The following is a 23,207-nucleotide window of genomic DNA, read 5'->3' on the forward strand; positions in this document are numbered from 1 at the left end:
TCGGACTGGGCCCAGTTTCAACTGTATGGAGTGATAAACGACCGAGAACCCAAAGCGTCAGATTCTTACAGATGGCGCAGCACTTGTATGTGTTGTCATGCTGAGGGAGAGATTTGCCATGTGTGGAAAATCTCTTTGAAGTCGTAATTCAAGTGTAGTTTCCTGCTTATCATGCACCGACATAATTACGTTACACACCGCCATGTCACACGATACCTTTTGGAGCCCTGTAGCAGCAAAGGGCTGCAAATATGTAGACGTGAAGAATAAAGATGTAGAATGTTTATAGCATTTATTTTATTTAAAAAGCTTTAACAATTTTCACACACAAAAATTCTGAGGCATTACTTTTCTGCACCCTCTCATAAATCTAAAGCTTACATTAAAAACCTACAACTTCTACAGCAAATTGTGGTTTGTCTCACTGCATAATGCATTTTGCTAAGGTAATATGACAGATTTCTGTTGGTTGGGCTTGTAACTGATATTGTTATGTATTGCTTGTGCGGTGAAAGAATTAGATATGCTTCTTCCATACAGTAGATCCCAATACATTATCGAGTCACTACTAGCATAGTGGGCTGTACATATCGCCTCTGGAGTGCTACCCCCACATCGCAAAGCGCTTGTTACCAGATGATACGGAACAGTGTAGTGAAAGTCTTAGCAGAAGCACTCCACTGGGAATGGTTTTAATCTTCTGGAAGTCTACGTATGTAAACATACGGTGGTACTATATGTATTACGTTTTGACACTAAAATAACAAGTCTTTAATGCTGGTCAGTGTTTTCCCAAGGACTTTTTAAGATCATGGTGTAATCAATGACGCCCCTTTGGGTGTGTGTATATAAAGCACTTATCCGCTAACTGTACACAGGATTCGAATGATTTATTATAACATCACAAGCAATCTGTTAACGGATGATACTAAACTGCATAGTGCTGATTCTAATGTCGTATTAACAGAACTGTGTAAGGTGTAAAATAGCGTTTTTTTTAACATCATGGATGACCGTCTACATTGACTAATGGTGGTAATGTCTCGTACTTCTACGTTTTGACACTAAAATCCTGATATTTTAATGCTACGCTGTTCCTTTTTCACAGAACATGTTAAGATCATGGTTTAATCATGCCTATCATAGTAAGAGCAGACTAAGATGTGGTTGATGTAGATGTATGATAAAAATAATAATGACCATATTTTACGACAATGTTTTATTTTCTGCAATACATATTAGCAAAGTTTTACAAATGTATAATAAAATAATAAGATCTTCCTACATAATACTTGTGTTCATGAAAAATGCTCTTAATCTAGCCGAAACAGGGCTCCAGTAGTCAGCATGTGTGAAACTGGAAGGTCCAAATTTAAATCAAACAGCAACACGTGTCCATTCCCATTTCTTCTGAGATGGATATTTCACACAGGTGAGCATTGTCGAAAGTTTCCACAGTCTCATGGCATTCTTGTACAGCATTTGGGATAACAGCTTTGCCAACTTTCTGAAGATTTGGTGGCGTTTTAGTATTAGCTGCATCATTTACTGTTACTGTAATGAAGCCGTCTTTTTTCTTACGAACATTATCGACAACTTCGTTACCCTTTGTAAAAGCCACAAACAAACACGCAGAAAACTACTCAGCGTGTTTATGCCAGGGACTGTCTGTTTCTCTGCAACCTTCACTCCTCTGTCACAATGGAAACACATCATTTGATCTGCGTTACTGGTTCAAAACAATCCAGCTTGACTTAGTTTGTCAGGACGTTGCTTGATAGCTAATGACCAGGCATTAAAGGATGCCAGCCCCGCTTCACATATTCTACATCGAGGGTGAGCTCACCTAATGTCTTTCGCATCCTCCGTTGATCTGCACAACAATGCTCATTCCGGAGATGAATACAGACGCATTTCCGTTGTGTACATGCTACAAAAATCGCACGAAAAACAGTCTGAGGCACAACATCAAACATTCATAATCACAGATATACCTCCCCAACATCCCAGACAGAGAGAGATTTGCTTTAAAATACTCATATATATTCTAAGGCTCAAAAGTGACAACACTTTCAGTCACATTATCAGAAAGTCACTTTTGGTGATGGATAATACATTAGCTGGTAGTTGAAATCCAGTTGTAAGTATATAACCCAACTGCGCTATTTCCTGAAAGTGTTGTGTCACCGGGCCAGCGGCTTTGCCACAGTGGTAGCATCGGTTCCCGTCAGATCACTGAAGTTGAGCGCTGTCGGGCTGGCCTAGCAATTGGATGGGTGACCATCCGGTCTATCGAGCGCTGTTGGCAAGCGGGGTGCACACAGCCCTTGTGAGGCAAACTGAGGAGGTACTTGAGTCAGAGATAGCGGCTCCTGTCTCGTAAACTGACATATGGCTAGGAGAGCGGTGTGGTGACGACATGCCCCTCCACACCCGCATCCAGTGAAGCCTGTGGACTGAGGATGACACAGCGACCGGTCGATACCGTAGAGCCCCCCCCCCCCCCCCCCCCCATGGCTAAGAGCAGGTTCGGGATAGTATTCGAAGGTCTATCGGTCTCCGCTATTTCCATCGTTTGGTTCGGAGATGGATCTACTCGCACTGCATCCAGGGCTGGGCCCATCCAAAATACGCACAGAATAGAGTTTAGAGGAGGATCCACCCGCAATGCATCTTAGGTGGTGTCTAGAGGTGGATCCACATGCGATATGTACAGAATAGTATTCGAAAGTGGATCCAACCGCACTACATCTGGGGTAGTGTTCCGAGATGAATCTAACAATGTAACAGTGGGAGGTTCATGGTAGCAGCTGTGTGTGCCCTGCCCCTCCGTGACAAACCGACACATACAGAAAACAGTGAACTGGGCTAGGTGTCTGCTATTGTATTGCACTTACAAACAAATGTAGAATATGTGACCATAACTGAAGTCTGGCTTGAGAAGTCACAGGTTAAATGTTAATGAGTTCCAAACATTTTCCGAATTCTCGTTCGGGGGACAGTGACTCGACGATTATTCTGAAGTGCAAATAGATGTGGCAGCTCCTAGGTTCAAATTTTTCCATATGCGGAAAAAAACAGCACCTATTGCATAGACACTGGAAAGAAGAACTTATGGGCCAGATGAGGTACCGTAAATTCAAGTGTACTTCAGGAAAATCTTGGCTATGTTACGAGATTCCATTAGGCCAAATGTTTTGGAAGTAGGCATTGAAACATACATCTGAATGTTGCTGGATCCCAGCTTAGAAAGTGATTAAAATCATAGAGCCGCATGACACACACTAAAGTGCAGAGGTCGATTCGAAGTCTCCGGCTATTTCTGATGTTGAATGTGGTGGTACCCGTCGATTTGTGAGCCAACCGAACGTAGTGCGGTTAACCAGGTGCGGTTCCAGTATATGTCAGCCACAGGTCTCGCCGTTAAATCGTGTTCTTTGTGGTTCAGTACTCATGAACGTAATGAGTGTCCTTCCGGAGAAACAAAGTGGTTTTCTGTGGAAAGCAAGGCCAACTACAGCCTGTGCTTTTGCATAAACTTGAGACTAATCAGAAAAGTGGGTCAAATTGTACGTGTTTCACTCTGGATGTCAATGTCTTCACCAAGCCCTCCATCAGAAAGCACCATATTCTCTGGACGATGTCCGCTACAGAGCTGTCAGAGGCTATTCAGAGACAGTGGAATAAGCCTTTTGTACATTTCTAGGGTGCTAATCACACTATTCGACGGCAGTTGGATACTGACGCTTCAGTTATGCTCCTGCGCTTTACGTTCTTGCTAGTCCTAAACTTAATAAGTAGCAGACCACACTTTAGGTGCATAATACTAATGGCATTTCAGTACTAGGTGCTTGGAACCTCCAGAAGACATTTCCTAATAAAACAGAAACAGTGTCCTTCACAGTGTTGTGTTCACGGGACAGTCCGATTATTTCTGGCGGTATACAAAATATTGTGCTGCAGGTTAGCTTTCTTATTCCCCATGTCGGTGTCACGACGTTATGTGAGAAATAACCCTGTTTGTTTCAGGAAGGACTACGAAAAGTAAATAATTTTGAGGAAGGCATTGCATTGAAAGACATTGCTCAATTTAGATTTTGCCGGATTCAGCCCGTTTATAGGTGTCTAAGATAGAGGCTTTCTGGTATAGCGAATTATGATGAAAGCAAATTTAGGGAGGATGCACCAGCTAAGAGAAGAGGAAGACCAGATTTGAAGGAAGGATGTACAAGAATAGCGAATGGGTAAAATAACAGTTATAAACCTTATTGTTGCTTTAATAGGTATGTCATTAACTGTCTTCTGAGAGTTCTCTAATATAATGCAGGGGGTTATTCCAGACTCGGGTTCCTGCTACTGAGATGCACTTCAAGAAAGTGGCTGAACTGTGGAGTGGGACTGAAAGAACTTTATTCAGATAGGAACTGATGTTTCTGCGATGTCGTTCAGACAAGACAGTCGAGGACAGATATGAGGACAGTGTTCGATGGTAATATAGTGGAGAAAATAGGGGATAAGGAATACTATGCTGTTTTCTGTACGCAGTGAGGATAGCGGTGCATAAGATGGTGAATAGTGATCAAAGAGTCGAACGTCAACAACGTAACTAGTTCCTGGAGCTGTGAGGTTTCCTGAGAAAGCCCTTGCAGATTAACATCATTGTTATCAATAATTGGACGTTTGAGTGCTTGTATAAATTTCTCTTTCAGGTCATGAGGAAATGGCTTTTAAAATATTTGTGGGCATGGAGAGATGCCGATGCCTTCTTGTACAGTGCAGTTACGTGCTCAGTCCATTTTAGATTTTCATCCGCATTTACCTTAGACTCTTTGCTGAAGAGGTGAAGTTGATGTTTGTCCAACTTAGGGTAAATATGATAGACCTTCCCGATTTTTCGGGCTAATTAGCCGAGAATGACCGGCCATTACCGTTTCGGTTTGGGATAGGATGAGTGTTAACCCTATATCCTGCGCACATTATTACAGTGCTCAAAGGTCGGTATTGAGATTCTCAACAGCTGACTTCAGGTTTATTGGTTTTGCATTCAGATATAACAGAAGGACATCAGCGTACATGTAGTTTTTGCAGTACGATAAAACTGATGACACATCATTTATGTACAACGAAAGGAGTATAAGACATAATGCCAAACTCTGAGTGACAACTGATACTACCTGCCTCCACTTCGACTTTATGGTGCTATATATGAGGCATTGCTGGCGAGATGTCAGGTATGAGAGCGACCACTACGATAGGCGAGATATTAAGGCTACCAGGTTTGGCAACAAAATGTCGAAGTGGACAGTGTGAAACGCTTTGATGAAGTCTGCAAAGCACATGATAGTTGCCTCTCATGCATTCTCAGCACGCTTAATGTCATCTCTTACCTTTATTGTGGCAGATATTTAACGGCAATGTTTACGGAAACCGGACTGGTGTTCGAATAGTGTGTTGTTGGTAGTTAGATGGTTTGTTAATGGTGACCTGCAACAATGGCACCGAGCGCCGTGGGTTTTGAATCCGCGCCAGACAGCATGGACCTCGATTACCACTAGAGCTCTCTGCAGCCGTCGCGCCATATGCCGTAGCTCGCGTATAACGTGAGGGCGCCACGGTGGAGCACGTGGTCACAGCAGCCAATAGCGGCGTACCCTGTCCTGTAAATAAGCGCCTGCCTCTCGCTGAGCTAAGCCCCTCTCCAGTACACCTCTTGCAGTATGCGGATGACACCGCATTCCTTACCCTGGCTCCTACCCTCCAACAGTCCCAACGCTTTCTCCAGAATCACCTTGACCTTTTTGCCGCATGGTGTAGCCAGTGGCTCCTGAAAATCAATCCTTCCTAGACCCAGGCAATCATCGTAAGTCGTACCACTCGCTCCTTCTGGCTCCTGGATTTCTCCCTTACCGTCTGCACCCATCCTGTCCGCCTCTCCCCCACCCTCACCTACCTTGGCCTCACCATTGATCGTCACCTCACCTGGATCACTCTTCTCTGCTCCATCCAATCCAAAGCCCACAACCGCCTCTGACTCTTCAAACTCCTCTCTGGCTGGACATGGGGGTTGCACCCCTCTACCATCATCCACACCTACAAATCCGTAATCCGTCCCATTCTGTGTTATGCCAGTCCCGCCTGGGTATCTGCCCCCCCCCCCCAAATTCTATAAGTCCCTCCAGACCCTTGAGCGTCATGCACTCTGCCTCGCCTTCCGTATATGCCTCCGTCCCCAACGCGGATCCTCTATGACCTCATTCATCCCCACCCGCTGCCACGTCTTCACTGTTGTGTCCCCCCTACCCTCCATCTCTACACCCTTCATCACCTCTCCCAAGGTGGCTTCCATCAACTCCCCCTCCTGGATGATGCCCTCTCTCCCTCTATTTATCCCTCCTATCAACTCTGATCGCAACCCTCCCTCCTTTCCTCCATCCTTTTCCTGGGCTCCCTCTCGCCCCCTTCCATTCTCTTTTTCTTCCCCAGCTACCCTCTCTCTGCCTCCCTTCTCTCCCCCGAGTCCTTTTGCATTTCTCTCCTCTGCCTTTTCCCATTCCCTCTCGCATCTGCCCTGCCCCTTACCCCTTACGAGTCCTCTCCCTCCTCTGGTTCCCCCCTTTCGTTTTTCCTCTCCTCCGTCCTTGTTTTCCCCCCCATATGCCCAGGTCCTCTCCCCCCCATCGGCCCTCGACTATGGTGTGTTATCTTTGTGCCGACATTTTAGAACAGTGTTTACAGTGACTGTTCAGTGATGTGTGTCTTCTCCGAAGTGTTGCGAACGGACATCATACCGTCGCTGGGTGTGATTTTTATGTTTCTTGCGAACAGAAACCAGGCTGTCGCCATGTTTTTTAATTGTCTGTCTACTATGTTCCCTGTCTTCTTTCTGTGTATTTTATTAGCTTTGCCACCCCTTTCCTTGATGTTTTAACTTTCCACAATTTTCTGCCGTTTTACAATTTCCGTCGCCGTTTTATCGCCTGCTTTTATTGTTTCTTATCTTCTTTCTTACGTTTTAAAAACTCTGTCGGCTGCAGAGCAGCGTCATAAGCTGCTACCAGCCACCCCCTTCGGCTGGGATCGTAATACAATAAAGGAAAGAAAAGCTAGGCAGTCTAAAATTCGAGGAGTCTATCGAGATCTCGGCGATGAACAGCGCGTTTACAGTACTTTGTTTTCGTTAGCAGCAGACGTTGTGGATTCGTTTGGTTGTCTCTTGTCACCCCGTTGCTTCTTGCGTATTGTCGTCGTAAGGTCTCGCTCGGTGGTCCGTCGTCGTTCATGTCCGTCCTTTCCCGTTTGTTTGTTGTTCGCGGACCGCTCCCGTTTGGCCCCGCCACGCTTTGTTCTCGGCAACCCGCGACCGTTCCCGTCGCGGTTACAACAGACAGAAGGGTGATTACTCCTGTTTGAGCAAATCAGTGGATCTCATACATTCTTATTATAATAAAGTCGTGAGGCAAGTTGCATCTTTTTGCAGATTTTAGGTACACTGTTTATCCACAGCTCGTGGAAGACCACTTTCCACTCTCAAGACCCCATTAACTCGTGGATAAATTAGGTGCCGATCGATTCATTGCAAAGACTGACGTACGAAATGCTTACCTGCAATCCTCATTATATGACACGCCATTAGTACTTCAATGTCCTAATCACCCACGTGGGGTTGTTTCAGTTTAAGAGATTGCCTTTCCGCTTCACGTTGCCTCCAGTGATATTCCAACGCTTGCTGGAACATCTGAAAGCTTAACAGAGGTAAGTGTTGCTTTTTTCAGATGGAAATAGAATATCAGACATGTTATCAACGCTCAAGGCATTCACCTGTTTATCTGCTATTATGCATCTCTCCTACCCCCTCAGAGTTAGAGAACTACAGCAGCAATGTGTAAGCTGGCTTATTACACTATGTTCATAATTTACACAGCGCAAACTGTAGCACCAATGCACCAGCAAACGCCGAAAACATATGCCGTTTATTTGATCTCAGGATTGTGAAAAGGCTTTTCATCACTTGAAAGATGCCTTGTTTAGTGATAGATGCTCCCAGTTGATGCATCTTCATACAGATAAGAGCCCTGCTCTCTCACACAAGAAGATCCGCAGAGAGAAATACTGGTTTTCCCTCAAAGCTTCTTAACAAGGTTAAATGTAGCTATTATCCACCGGAAGAAAGGCGCTCCCTGTTGTCAATGGTGTGATAAATTTTCATCAGTACCTATACAGACTAATGTCCTTCCATGATAGCTGGGGAGACAGATATCGACTCTGATCTCAGGGTGTTATTACAGTAACGGTATATTAGTGATGGATGGCCTCAAAGTAAAAAGGGTGTTCGCAATCCTCTAATTCGTCATATTTGATGCAGAGGCATTCTCTCTCTCTCTGTCCACCATGGTGTTATCGGGGTCCATGCGGATAACGACGAATCACGGATTATTATTCCTCAGTCCCTCCAGCAGGAAGTGTTCAACCATGGTCATTGGAGTACCATATATACAAAACAGTTAGCTAGGTGCCAATACACGTGACCTGACATGGAGGCATAGATCGAACGGTTGACTGCCCACTGCACAGCATGTGGGGTACATCAATCCTCTCGTCCACAGTGTTTCTTTGTGTAACCATGGCCAAGTGGCTCATTGCGAAGAATCATGCTATTTACTCTGGAACCCACTGGAACTGTCATCGGCTAGTCAGTGTTGATGTATTCACCAAACTGCGTTTCGTAATTCCCATACAGTCCGCATGATGCGTGGGAGATAAATACCTCATTATATCACCACATGAACCATCCATAATATATCAAAGTGCTGCCTACAGCCATACATCATATTACATTAGTAAATTATTTTTAATACGTGGCGAAAATACTGTAACGTCCGGAGGCGTATTAGGAGAAATATGTATAGCACCAGCAGAAAATGTTTCGAGTATAAATAAGCAATCCATGTATAGCGGAACAGGCTGGTTTTAAAATGGGCTATTACAATCGCTTCCTGCAGATGACTATTAGATTATGCATAAGGATATAATGCAAGTTTTTAACAAAATGGATATGTGTCAGTACTAATTACCAAACCTATACTCCAGTGTGTGGAAAAAGAAGACTGCTAGGGGTAGAGTAATATTACTGCAGACAATGATGAGACCATTTAACATGAGTGAGCTCCTATTGTAAAGATAAATAACAACATCTTTCATATGTCGATGATGACGTTTGATTTGTGGGGCGCTCAGCCGCCTTGTCAGCAGCGCCCGTACAAAGTCCCAAAGTTTTCACAATCCACTTTTCTTTTTTTTTTTTCACAGTCCAATTTAGCCACTGTCATGAATTATGAGAATGACAATGAAATCATGAGGACAACACGAGCACCCAATGCCTGGCCGATAAAATGCCCAACCCAGCCGGGAATCGAACCCGGGACCCCATGATCCAGAGGTAGCAACGCTAGGCACTAGACCACGAGCTGCGAACTTTACATCTAGATTAACAGGCATAGGTGTGAACAAATTTATCGGTAGCCATTTTATAACTAACTCACATACACATCTAGTTGAAGCAATTTCATCTTCCTGCCCTTACATGGATGGCTTGTGGCTGTGATTTGTATCTACGAAATGCATTGTTCGGGTTTGACGCTGTGGAGGGCTGTTTACATGTATTTATGGCTAGCGACATGCAAGTGTATTATTACAGCAAGGGAAACACTTAAGTGAAATAGAGATATTAAGACTTATGATTAACACCTCCAAGCAATATTGTTCCGTATGTATTAAGCAAACGCTGCAGTCGCAGTTTCGATTTCTGCCTTGGGCATGGATGTGTGTGATGTCCTTAGGTTAGTTAGGTTTAAGTTGTTCTAAGTTCTAGGCGACTGATGACCTCAGAAGATATGTCCCATAGTGCTCAGAGCCATTTGAACCATTTTTCTTAAGGAAAGAACCAATGTGTAGAACAGACTTAAACCACTCGTTATTAAGTATTTAGAATACACAAATGCATATATAGCACTACAGTTGTATGTTGATTGTTCAGTAGCAGTAAATATATATACTAATCAGCCAGAGCACTATCACCACCTACCTAATGGCCGGTATGTCCAACTTTGGTAAGGATAAGAGCGGCGACACTTCGTGGCATAGTAGTAATGGTCAGTTACTGGAGGGAGCGGCCACCACATCTGTTCACACTCGGAACCTAATTCAGGTATATTACGCTCCTGGCCTTGTCACATGTCGCATACGTATCTTGTTGAAAAATGTCACTGCCGTCGGGAAACACGATCGTCAGGAACGGGTGTAAGTGACATGCAATCAGTGGGCGGAACTCGTTGGCCATCATGGTACCCTGTACGAGCTCCACTGGACCCATCGATGCCCGGGTGAAAGTTTCCCAGAGAATAATGGAGCCGACGCCAGCTTGTGCCCGTCCCGCAGTACAGTTGTCAAGGAAATGTTCCCAAGGAATGCGACGGATATGCTCCCTCCCACCAACCTGTGAAAAAGTGGTGGGATTCTTCAGGCCACGCAACGCTCTGTCACTGCACCAACGTCCAGTGCCGATGGTCACCTGCCCAATTCAATCGTAGAGGCCGATGTCGTGGTGTTAACATTGGCACATGTGTGGGTTGTTGGCTGTGTTTAGGTCTATCGTTAGAAGTGTTCGGTGCACTGTGTGTTCAGACACAATTGCACACTGTCCATCATTAAAGTGAGATGTTAGTTCCGCCACAGTTCGCCGTATGTCTTGTATTACCTATCTGCCCAACCTAAGACATCCGATATCTGTAACCAGGGGTGGACGCCCAACACCACGACGTCTGGACGTGGTTTCATCTTGGTTTCGCCACGTGGTGGAGACACTACAGCACTATTTATGTGACAAAATTAGTTGTCCCTTAACGTTTGAAATGTAACTTATTGTAATTAAGTTCAGTTTACAAACGTTAAGGACTGTCTGATCTCTTCAGCAGTATCGTAATGTTACTTTACATCTGGACGGACTGTCGTAAAGACCGGTGTTCTCTAGTAGTCTCTAGGGGTACCCATTGTGTATCTTACAACGACTCTACTGTGGAGGGTTGCGACTATGTGCAACACAGATATGCTATGTTGGTTGCATACATTCCGGTGCAGCCTACACCTCGGAATTGAGGCGTGACCCTCTTTCTTTGCTGTCGAGTGTATATTGTCGTCACGCTGCTCCTTTTATGGCAGCTGAACAGATTTCGCGACCACCTTGCGATATGACAGCGACTTCCTTCCGAAAGAAAGATATCTCAAAATATGTTTAATAAGAGGTTTGGGGTTTTCTGTTTGTGTGTGTGTGTAATAAAAGCTGTAGTTACAATACATTCCGGTCTTTCGGACGTTATCTTAGATTTTGAATTTTGTGTGCTGTTGAACGTTTTGTGTTTATCGCCGACATTCATTTCCTGTCACCCATTCGTTTGGAAAATCTTTCTTCATTAGTTTGTGAAGCACACAATAGTTCTTATTTATGGCGTTCAATTCTTTGCGAGTATATTATCACTCTTGAGATGGAAAAGAAAGAAACGAATAATCCTAATAATTTTGTCCACCGGTAGAAATTGTTGCCTAATATGGACAGAAGACGCACGTGGCACAGTCGTGTCATCGATCAACCCTCTACAAGAACATTTTATGACTTGCATGCGAAAAGTTTTCTGCAACGCCTTCCTGCTTGTACTGCTAGGTAACAGCACACACCTTTGCACTGGTCACAGGGCGAATGTAGTGCCCCCTACGGATGGTAATACTATTTTCTTAGCCGATTACTAGAAAGTTGATATACTTAACTGTAAAATGATATTAATAGGAAACCTACACTAAGAACAGAAATGTGTAACAGTTTATGTATTATATTGTATTCTAAAAGAAGCAAGTAATTGGGGCTCTAGATATTGGCTGTACTATTGGCAACTACAAATTTTGACAAATATAAGGTATCTTAAAACTCACATAATCAATTTAATAACATAGATGTTTTTCATTAACAGATGACGCTCTGAATAAGCAGCCACTGGGCTCAAAGTACAATGTGCGTAGACCCTAAATAAAGAAGTGTTTTTGACTGAAGACTGCATACATTTATAAAACGCAGCCTGTAGGCAATGTTTTGAATCCGTCTGCACTTGTTTTTCATATTATGTGTATTGTGTCTATTCCAGTTGACCGCGAGCGGCACCATCGATTGACGACTGACGTCATCTGTCGACGAGCACTCCTGGGAATAGGACAATAGCCATGGGCAGGAGGTTGCAGACCCTGCTGTGTCACTTCGTGCAGAGCTTTCATGTTTATGGGTTTCCTCGTTGCGGAAGTCTTTGCTGTACACATGCCATGGTTAAGTCCCAAGGAACTTAGAACTACTTAAACCTAACTAACCTAAAGACATCACAAACATCCATGCCCTAGGCAGGATTAGAACCTGCTCCCGTAGCGGTCACGCGGTTCGGGACTGAAAGGCCTAGAAACGCTCGACCACACCGGCCGGCTTGCTCATGTCATTTATAGTACAACTTTGTGTACAAGTAACTGTTGATGAGTAATGTGAACAATGATATTGCTTGTGATTCGCTGTTAATGTTGGGATTTCCGTAGAGTGGTTGCCGCTGTTAATCACGTTTTCTTTTAACTGGTTAGTGTTACATAAGGTTGATGCGAAACCACACTCTGTTGAACGTTGAACGACGTTCAGCATGTGTTGAGTAATCCTTTTAGACAGCAAAGAACTTGTTTCCAATTGCGATACAACATTACAAATCCATTTACTGTATCAAATATTTAATTGCGCCTAAGGATTACTGAACGATATATGTGAAAAAATTTGTTGTCCCATAAAGTTTGAACTGTCACTTATTGTAATTAAGTTTAGTTTAAAAACGATAAGGACAGTCTGATATCTTCTGTACTATCGTGGTGTTACTTACATCGGAACGGACTGTCATAATTACCGGTGTTCTCTAGTAGTCCCCAGCGATACCCATTGTGTATCTTACAACGACTCTGCTGTGGTGGGTTGCGACGATGTGCAACACTGATATGCTATGTTGGTTGCATACGTTACGGTGCAGCCTGCACATTGGAATTCAGGCGTGACCCACTTTTGTTGTGTCGTCACACTGCTCCTTTTATGAAAGCTGAACAGATTTCGCGATCACCTTGCGTTATGTCAGTAACTTCCTTTCGAAAGAAAGATATCTCAGAATACGTTTAATAAGAGGTTTGTGGTTTTCAGTTTGTGTATGTCTGATGAAAGCTGTAGTTCCAATATTTTCCGGTCTTTCGAACGTTATCCTTGTTTTCGAATTTTGTGTGTTGTTGAACGTTTTGTGTTTATCGCCGATATACGTTACTGTCACCCTTTCGTTTGGAAAATCTTTCTTCATTAGTTTGTGAAGCACACAATAGTTCTTAGTTATGGCGTTCAGTTCTTTGCGAGTATGTTATCACTCTTTAAGATGGAAAAGAAAGAAACTGAAAAATCCTAATAATTTTTTCCACCGGTAAAAATTGTTGCCTATTATGGACGGAAGACCCACGTGGCCCAGTCATCTCTTCGATCAACCCTCTACATTTCCTAGAAGGTCCCTTCCCTTTACTCAGACTGTTAACCAGAAACTAAGTTTTGCTTGAAGCAACATTCGTGAGTTTCCTTTTCTGTTGAGACGGATATTTGTTTTCTACTTAGAGACGTATATACTCTGCTACTTTGCATTTCATTTTGCTTATATCTCCTACCTTGCATGCCTCAGTTCGACACAGTTCCACTTATTTAATGACAAGAATTCTGAACAAATTTAATGGTATCACCATGGAAATACACCCTCTACAGTCGAACAAAGCTGTGGAGATGAGAATTTATTTTCACTGGTCTACAATAATTTTCGAATACTGCTCGTAGCTTCACCAGTTTGTGACTGGTTCGTGAAGGAAGCAGGCAGAAGTATTACTCGCAGACAACCGGTTCTGGAGCCGATAGGGTCTCCATCTCGTTTAGTAATGTAATTAATCACTGATCGGGACATTTTCGTATTGACCGCTTAAACTCTGATGCTTCATTCTCTTTAAAAAAATGTAATGTAGTATATGCATTCTTTGTAACTGTGCTTTGTCGTTCACACATGACGACCCAAATACAGTACTTTGTTCAAAATCTGTATCGCGTATGTCCCTGTGACCTTCTCTGCTGAATCGGAAATTTAGTTCGATGAAAGAAAAGAGATGAACTTTTCGGAGAGCGAGTATCTCTTAATATTCTTTACAGCATCACATAAACTGCTATATGAAAACTAATTTACGTGCGTAATCAATGGAATACTTAATGTCAGCATTTCTCATTTTTTGGAGCAATTATTCGGATCTCTGTAAGTATCACGTACCTCGTCCTGTAATTTGCACAGAATCAACTTGCTCAAATTTATGCAATAATGTTCCGTGTCCCGTCACGTTCTCTCTCTCTACAGTCGCTGTCTTCCCTCTTCAAATTATCAGAACATTTTATGACTTGCGTGCGAGAAGTTTTCTGCAACACCTTCCTGCTTGTACCGCGAGGTAACAGCACACACCTTTGCACTGGTCGCAGGGCGAACGTAGTGCCCGCTACGGATGGTAATACTATTTTCTTAACTGATTAATAGAAAGTTGATATACTAACCTGTAAAATGATATTAATATGATATCTACAATAAGAATAGAAATGTGTGATAGCTTACGATTTGTATTGTACAAGAAGTAAGGAACTGGGGCTCTAGATATTGGCAGTATGTGTATTTTCAACTACAAATTTGAAGTACCTTATAAGTCACCTAATAAATTTAATAATATAGACGTTTTTCATTAACAGACGACGCTCTGAATAAGCAGCCACTGGGCTCAAAGTACAATGTGCGTAGGCTCTAAATAAAGAAGAGTTTATGACCGAATATTGCATACATTTATAACACACAGCCTGTAGGGGAGCGTTTTGCATCCGACTGCACTTGTTCTCCATATTATGTGTGTTGCGCTATTCCAGTTTACTATGCTCGGCACCATCGATCGACGACTGACGGTTGCCATGACAGTGACGTCATCTGTCGACGACCACTCCCGGGAATAGGACAGCAGCCGATGGCAGCAGGTAGCGGACACAGCTGTCTTGCCTCGTGCAGAGCTCTTCTTGTTTACGGGTTTCCTCGTTGCGAGACTCTTTGCCGTACGTATGGTAGGGTTAAGTAAATGTTGTGTGTCTGTAGTAATTTCTTCCTCGTTTGCACTTAGAGCGGCAGGGAAATTCCTTATAAACTGTGAAATTACTCATCACAGTATACTTCTGTGTCACCATTTAATTATTTAAATAAGTATATTCAAGGATTATCTAACAAAACTGGAGGATTAATGTCGTAATGCAATCATTTTCCTCGTGTTTTCCTGGTTAATGTTCTAGTTTCTCCATCCTCTATCAGCCTTTCCTTCCATATCTCAAAAACTGAATAGGCTGTGAATTAAATAAAAGGCTGTGTATAATGAAAGTTACGTAATTCTGGGGTAAAAGGAAAAGCTTTAAATTCAGTTTCGCGCTTGCAGTTGCCCCTATAACCTACCTTATCTCATAAAAATGACCTGGATATTAATGTCATGACTTGAAGGAAGTCAGCGGCGTACATTAATCTTTCTCCCAAGTCCTACATTTCTATGTTCCCTTGACTCTCATACAGGCAGCAACAGTTGTGTTTGTGGTTGCGAAAAGAGTTTCAACCCTTACCGTGTTTGTCTTACAGGCGCTTGTTTCATTATAAGATGCAATCTGTGAATCCCAGTCACAGACATTTTAATATCCCACAAACAGCGTTATCATATGCAAGAACTTCTTGTTAAGACTGCATGGGACATTGTACATGCATTGCAGTCGGATTTCCTCTTCCGAGCCTACAAATAAATGAAAAACAATAATAAAAAGAACACGATATAGAACGTCTCTTAATATTCTATGGGTGACAGATCACGTGATATTTTATATTGGAGACATTACGTTGCAGAATCTGACTCCGTTACTCACACAGACGGTAATACACATTCTGAGGAGGGTAGGACCTGCTTAGCGATGCCGGATGTCAAATTATAACCACAAAAATAGTTTCCCTCAAAAATTAAAAAAAAACTTTTCAGATGAGAAAATTGGCAGATATTTGCTCAGAAAGTTATAACACACTGAGCTGCGTTCTGTATGTGGCAGAGAGTATTACTGTGACGTATAACTTGATATTTAAATTGTTCATCTGAAGCTGGTGTTAAGAGGACGTGTGAGCTTATGGCAAAGGCGGACATCCCTTGACCATGGGTGAATGATGTACATCGAACGACAATGGAAAAAAAAGAACATATACTATACTTGTCGATATCGTCCACAATAGTGAAAATTATCTTCTACCATTACGGAAGTTGCAGAACGCGAGAGCCGTAACCATGTTTTTGATTTTTTGAGAGACAGCCATTTTTTATGTTTTATTTTACATCCAAAGGTAATCTAGTAGCTGAAGGGACTGGTGAAACCGGGAAACATCAAATGTTAAAATTAGATACTGCCTCAAATTTTAGATTTCGTCATCTAGCGGAAGCCAGTGTGCCTGTAGCATATAGTTGAATAACATTAGTATGAAAGTTCTGGTCATACATAAAATTAGTGAAATGATTTAAACATTCCACTCGACCTCCCACAGATCCTTCTGTTGTCGGAAATGAAAACTGCAGACAGAAAGTACAAGTTTCAAATTCCTCATTTGAAAATGTATTCAGGAATGAGGAGACTACCGTACCATGGCTTGACCGCCGCAAAGACTCACACATTAGTGATATCGACAATAGCTCCCCTGGTATTGAAAAACGATGAAAAAGATGAGGGAGTCAGGCCAAGAGGGAATACAAGCTACATTTTCCATTGAATATGCCACTGGATTAGCTCCTTTCGCAGCTCAAACTAACAGATAATCGCTTTAGCAGTGAAAAGTGATATGTGACAGAAGAGCACAAGTCGTTCCTGTTCAAAAAAATATGTTACAGATCGATGCATAGGATCATAGATATGTATCGCAAACGTCAATCTTTTGCATGATCCAACAGCGTTTTGACAGCTTCAAAATCATTACTCTTCTGGAAGAAAGCAAGGTCCGTTCAAAGCATCAGCACGGAATCCGAAAACAAGAACAATCGTGTGAAACCAAGCATCTTTTATTCATTCACGATATCTTACGAACAATAGGTACAGCTGAAGAAGAAGACCGTATCTTTCTAGATTTTCTAAACTGTACCACTTTATCGACTACTATTGAAGATACATCCCGATGGAGTAATGTGATTGGTTGTAGGAAATGTAATAGGACTCCTAATTTTATCAGTATTGTCAATATGAGCCAAGATTTATAGGGTAGGATCTGTAGCACTGTAAGATTAGCCGCAGATAATGCTATTGTTTGCCGTCGTTGGACCATCGCAAAAAATTGCGGACAGACTTGGGTAACATTTCCTCTTGGTGTAACGAACGGCAGTTCTTCTTAATGACTGTATATTTAAGGTAAAGCCTGTAACAAGGAGAGAGAGAGCCATGTAGTATTTCATTACAAGATCACTGGCTTACGTGTCAAGCGTGCCACATCGTGTACGTATGCAAAGGCGAAAGTCATGTAAAATCAGAATTAAAGAACGCAAATAAAAAACTTAGTATTAGACGGAAAGGTTATGGGGAAGGAAATTGGACTCTAGTTCGATCAACTGCAGAATATGATTTCAGTGTGTGGAGCCCCTGTGAAGTATGCGTGGCAACAGATATCTCGGAATTCAGAGATGCACTGCTAGTATCGTTGTAGCCCGTACCAAAGCGTAACATAAATGCTCAGAGAACTAAAAAGGGAATCGTTGGAAGAAAGACGACACAGTTCTCGAGATAACCTGTTGGGTACATTTAACGAACCTGTATTCTAAGAGTGTGCGACCATTATGGTACTAACAACATGTACGTCGGGTGGGGATCATAAGAAGAGTGTATAACATATTTCGGCGCATGCAGAGGAATTTGGACTATTTGTCCCTCTCTCAATACGCGAATGCAATAGGAAAATATGAATATGGCACACCTTACGCCTTGCACTGTACAGCGGCTAGAGGAGTGTTTATGTACATGTAGCACGACAAGCATACTTCTTCTAACACTTCATTTCCCAAAAGAGGGAACCACAACTTTCGCTTTTTTTTTATCGTAACGTGAAACATAAGAAACATGTTCTTCTGTAGGAAATAGAGTTTACCCTCTTCATTCATTTATCATTCCACTTTAATACTACGAATTTCCATTCCCCTGTCCTTAAACAGCTGTGGCACATCAGATGCCAGCCGTGGTGACCGAGCGGTTCTAGGCGCTACAGTCTGTAACCACGCGACAGCTACGGGCGCAGGTTCGGATCCTGCCTCGAGCATGGATGTGTGTGATGTCCTTACGTTAGTTAGGTTCAAGTAGTTCTAAGTTGTAGCGGACTGATGACCTCAGAAGTTAAGTCCCATAGTGCTCAGAGCCATTTGAACCATTTGAGCACATCAGTTAATATCAAGCTAACCTTTGTTGACCTTTGTTGTTCCCAGTCACTGTATACTTGAGACATCCTTCTAAGGGTGTCTCCCACTAAATTAGCCGTTTCGGGAACACTGACGACGACGAAATTAATTGCAAGTCTACACCCTGCCAGTCTTGCAATGCATTCACTTTGTCTTGCTCTGCCCAAGACCCAGATGAATGTCTGATTGTTTGTCTAAACGGAAATGAGTGTGTGTTAAGTAATATCGATTTTTTTCTAGTCGTAAGAGGACTGTTAATGCTTCTACTTCATATACGAAATATTTCTTTTCAAGATCAATAAGGGCCCTCGACACACAAGATGTAGGTCGACGTTTCTCATCAATAACTTGCAGAAGCACTGCTCCAGTACCACCCATTGGACATACGTTTGCTAAATAATTATTTTTTAAATTAGGGGGCATCATAATTTGTGCCGTACTCAGTGCTTCTTTGATGTCCTCGAATGCTGCGCTTTGCGCTTCCCTCCATTAAAATTTATGTCCTTTCTTTCGGATATCTTTCAGTGGTGCAACACTAATAGCACAATCTAAAACAAATTTTGTTAAAAATTCGCTAGTCCCAAACGTGCTACTTCTTTGCAGTCTTAAGATATTTAAAGTGTTATATAGTCTTTATTCTTTCAGGGTCTATGATTATCCCTTCGGGAGTGATTATCTGACCCAGCAATTTTACTGTGGAACAGTCTACTTGCAGTTTATCCGGATCTACAGTTAGGCCAACTTGTAGTAAAGGCGGAAATATTTCTTTCACATCTAACATACATATCATAGTATCCATTCTGTAGATCGCCAAATCATCTAAATAGTTATGTCCACAATTAAATTTTATATCATGGAATGTAAGATCCATCAACTGAGAAAGAACTGCACTTTCATTCGACAATCCAAACGGCACTCGATTAAATTCATAGACGTTCCATCCCGTAGCAAATGGAGCAAGAGGTTTGGATTTCTCATTTAGTGGAATTTGATTATACGTTGATTAAGGTCTAATGTTGTAAAATATTTGCCGGCAGAGTGGTTCTAGGCGCTTTAATCCGGAACGGCGCTGCTGCTATGGTCGCAGGTTCTAATCCTGCCTCGGGCAAGGATGTGTGTACTGTGCTTAGGTTAGTTACGTTTAAGTAGGTCTAAGTCTAGGGGACTGATGACCTCATATGTTAAATCCCATAGTGCTTAGAGCCAGTTGAACCATTTTTTGTAAAATATTTAGCGTCTTTGAAACAGTCGAAGTTAATGTAAATCTGGAAGTGGAACTGAGCAGGCAATATTTTTCTATTTAACGCTCTATAATTACTACTGGCCTGCTTTCGCCATTAGGTTTCGATGCTTCGTAATGTGGCTTCAAAGATCTTAATTCCTCTTTTTCTAAGTTTCCAGATTAACTGTTTTAGTATTTTCATACGGGGCGGGGTCAAGCGATAAGGTGATTACCACTAAGGAATTTTGTCGGTGTCTTCAGTGGTGAATTTAAGCGAGTATGTAACACCTGGTTTCGTTGTGGGTACGTCAGGAAAATTTTGGCGTACGCATATTCGCATAACGTTACATTTGACATTCATCTGAAAGTGCTCAGATGGATCAGGTTTCTGTTGAGTTACACCGTCTACCTCTTTGTAAAGTTTCCTTCTGTTATTCCGTTCTCTAACTCCTTCTTCTTGTTATATTAACAAAGGGTTAATTTTTAATGTAGCGAAAAACGAAACCAGGATCTTTTATTTGCCCAATTATGAATCAGACTGACTTTACCCATGAAATCAGATCCTGAAACACATGGAAGTGTAAGAGCTTTTATGAGTCTTACTTTACTGTTCCGCTTTTACTGCCCTATCTTACTTTTTCCCGGTGTGTATTCAACTACTTCCATGCAAGTTAATTAGCTCCGCATACTTTACAGTTTGCTTACTAACGGCAGGCCACTTTCACTGTCTTAAACCATTGTTTACCCACAGGTGTTATCGTACTTCCTGTATAAAGCAGTGCACAAATAAGTTCTTCATTAATATCGCATCATACAAAAGGCAGATTCCACGGTTCTCTGGTAGGAATTCCCCGTATAGTCATAACCTGGGGGAAACATTACATAATCTTACGAGTGGCCCTTTTTAAATACCGTCAATCAGTTTTGCCTCTCATCTTACTGCGTCTGCACGTTCGTTGAACATGTCCTCTTTATCCTCACCCAACACTACACATTCTGTTTAAACTCATTAGTATAATTACGTAATTGTGGTTGCTTAACACTATTACACCTCGGCGCTATATGGCCTTCTTGTCCACAATGAAAACGTATCGCGGTGTTAGGAATTCTATGTTACTTCTTGCTTTGTCGCTTCTCATCAAATTATGATGTGCGTTTGTCTCAGTAGGTCGTTAACTTACTGAAATGTCCTAGATGTTGTACAAAAAACCATTTTCCTATCTGGCGGTTTAGACCCATCTGGTATGTGTTTTATTATATCTCTATGTTTCTATGTCGAATTACCCTCTTCAAAATATCCCTTCGCAGCTCTTCAGTACTTGGACTATGATCTAACACTTCTTACATCCATTTTCCCAAGGCTCCTCTCAGGTTAATGGCCAATATTTGTAACAGTTCCACATGAGTTAAGCCCGTCACCATTCCCTGCTCTTGGACATCTAATAATTTTAAAATTCAGATATACAAGTTACCTAGTTGTGCTATAAGTCTATACACCGTATGATTTATTCTTGTGAAAGGTAAGGTAACCTTTCAAAAATAGTCAAAAGCACCCCTTGATATCTTGGTAACCTTGAGCTGTCTCATTCTCTGTTGCAATGGGCAGGTAACATCACCACTCCAATGAAATCAGTCAAACTGTCCTTATAATGTTTGAAACGCACTAGCAATCGCCTAAGTCGACCAGCAGTAGTTCTCGATTCACGAAACAGCTCTTTCGGGAATTCAAACTGGCGAAGCCCCGCGTTCACAGATTCGATGCGCTGACGTACCTCGCTGTGGGGAACTTTAATAACGATCGGCTTTTCCCATAATTAGTCTTAATTGCTGTACCAATTCATCGACTGTTTCTTGTGAATTCATTCCGCTTCTAATTGTGTACAAGAACTGATATCTCCGCACGCGTGTGGGGCCTCTCACTGTCGCCATAGTCAACCTGAAACAGAACAGTAAGCTGAGTAATAACTTGTTAGCCTGCTCTACCAGACCCAATCTTTTCGCACTGCTACCATTTGGTACCAAGTGGGCAGTGGAGCGAGCAGTGGGTCTCAAAAGGCAGACCACCATTTTCAACCATCTATTACACCTAAACATTAATAGCATTTCTCTAGGTTTTTAAATCCAAGCGGACGAATTAAAGAAAATTCCCTTGAGAGTAAAATTACTTCCAATTAGTAGAATTCGTAACCAAAAATTAAAAAAGTTAGAAAAACAATTTTATCAAAAACTTCTTGTAAAAGTTCTAAATTCTTATCCCACTATGGTAAAGCTACTATACCTTTTTTTTTTTTTTTAAATCTGAGGCTCATCATACAAACAAACTCCATCAACAGTAAATAAATATTAAACTCTTCTTATGACCCCCACCCGACGTACATGTTGTTAGTACCATAATGGTCGCACACTCTTAGAATACAGGTTCGTTAAATGTACCCAACAGGTTATCTCGAGAACTGTGTCGTCTTTCTTCCAACGATTCCCTTTTTAGTTCTCTGAGCATTTATGTTACGCTTTGGTACGGGCTACAACGATACTAGCAGTGCATCTCTGAATTCCGAGATATCTGTTGCCACGCATACTTCACAGGGGCTCCACACACTGAAATCATATTCTGCAGTTGATCGAACTAGAGTCCAATTTCCTTCCCCATAACCTTTCCGTCTAATACTAAGTTTTTTATTTGCGTTCTTTAATTCTGATTTTACATGACTTTCGCCTTTGCATACGTACACGATGTGGCACGCTTGACACGTAAGCCAGTGATCTTGTAATGAAATACTACATGGCTCTCTCTCTCCTTGTTACAAGCTTTACCTTAAATATACAGTCATTAAGAAGAACTGCCGTTCGTTACACCAAGAGGAAATGTTACCCAAGTCTGTCCGCAATTTTTTGCGATGGTCCAACGACGGCAAACAATAGCATTATCTGCGGCTAATCTTACAGTGCTACAGATCCTACCCTATAAATCTTGGCTCATATTGACAATACTGATAAAATTAGGAGTCCTATTACATTTCCTACAACCAATCACATTACTCCATCGGGATGTATCTTCAATAGTAGTCGATAAAGTGGTACAGTTTAGAAAATCTAGAAAGATACGGTCTTCTTCTTCAGCTGTACCTATTGTTCGTAAGATATCGTGAATGAATAAAAGATGCTTGGTTTCACACGATTGTTCTTGTTTTCGGATTCCGTGCTGATGCTTTGAACGGACCTTGCTTTCTTCCAGAAGAGTAATGATTTTGAAGCTGTCAAAACGCTGTTGGATCATGCAAAAGATTGACGTTTGCGATACATATCTATGATCCTATGCATCGATCTGTAACATATTTTTTTGAACAGGAACGACTTGTGCTCTTCTGTCACATATCAC

The 23,207-nt window shown here is 42.0% G+C and overlaps 1 protein-coding gene and 1 pseudogene across 1 annotated transcript in view; both read left to right on the forward strand.

The window, feature by feature from the left end:
* Nucleotides 1-23,207, forward strand: part of LOC126248453 (uncharacterized) — a 509,517-nt gene that overhangs the window by 170,299 nt on the left and 316,011 nt on the right. The window lies entirely within an intron of this gene.
* Nucleotides 2,191-2,308, forward strand: LOC126249985 (5S ribosomal RNA; annotated as a pseudogene).

This window comes from Schistocerca nitens, chromosome 3 (genome assembly GCF_023898315.1).
Source record: "Schistocerca nitens isolate TAMUIC-IGC-003100 chromosome 3, iqSchNite1.1, whole genome shotgun sequence".
Taxonomy (NCBI): Eukaryota; Metazoa; Arthropoda; class Insecta; order Orthoptera; family Acrididae; genus Schistocerca; species Schistocerca nitens.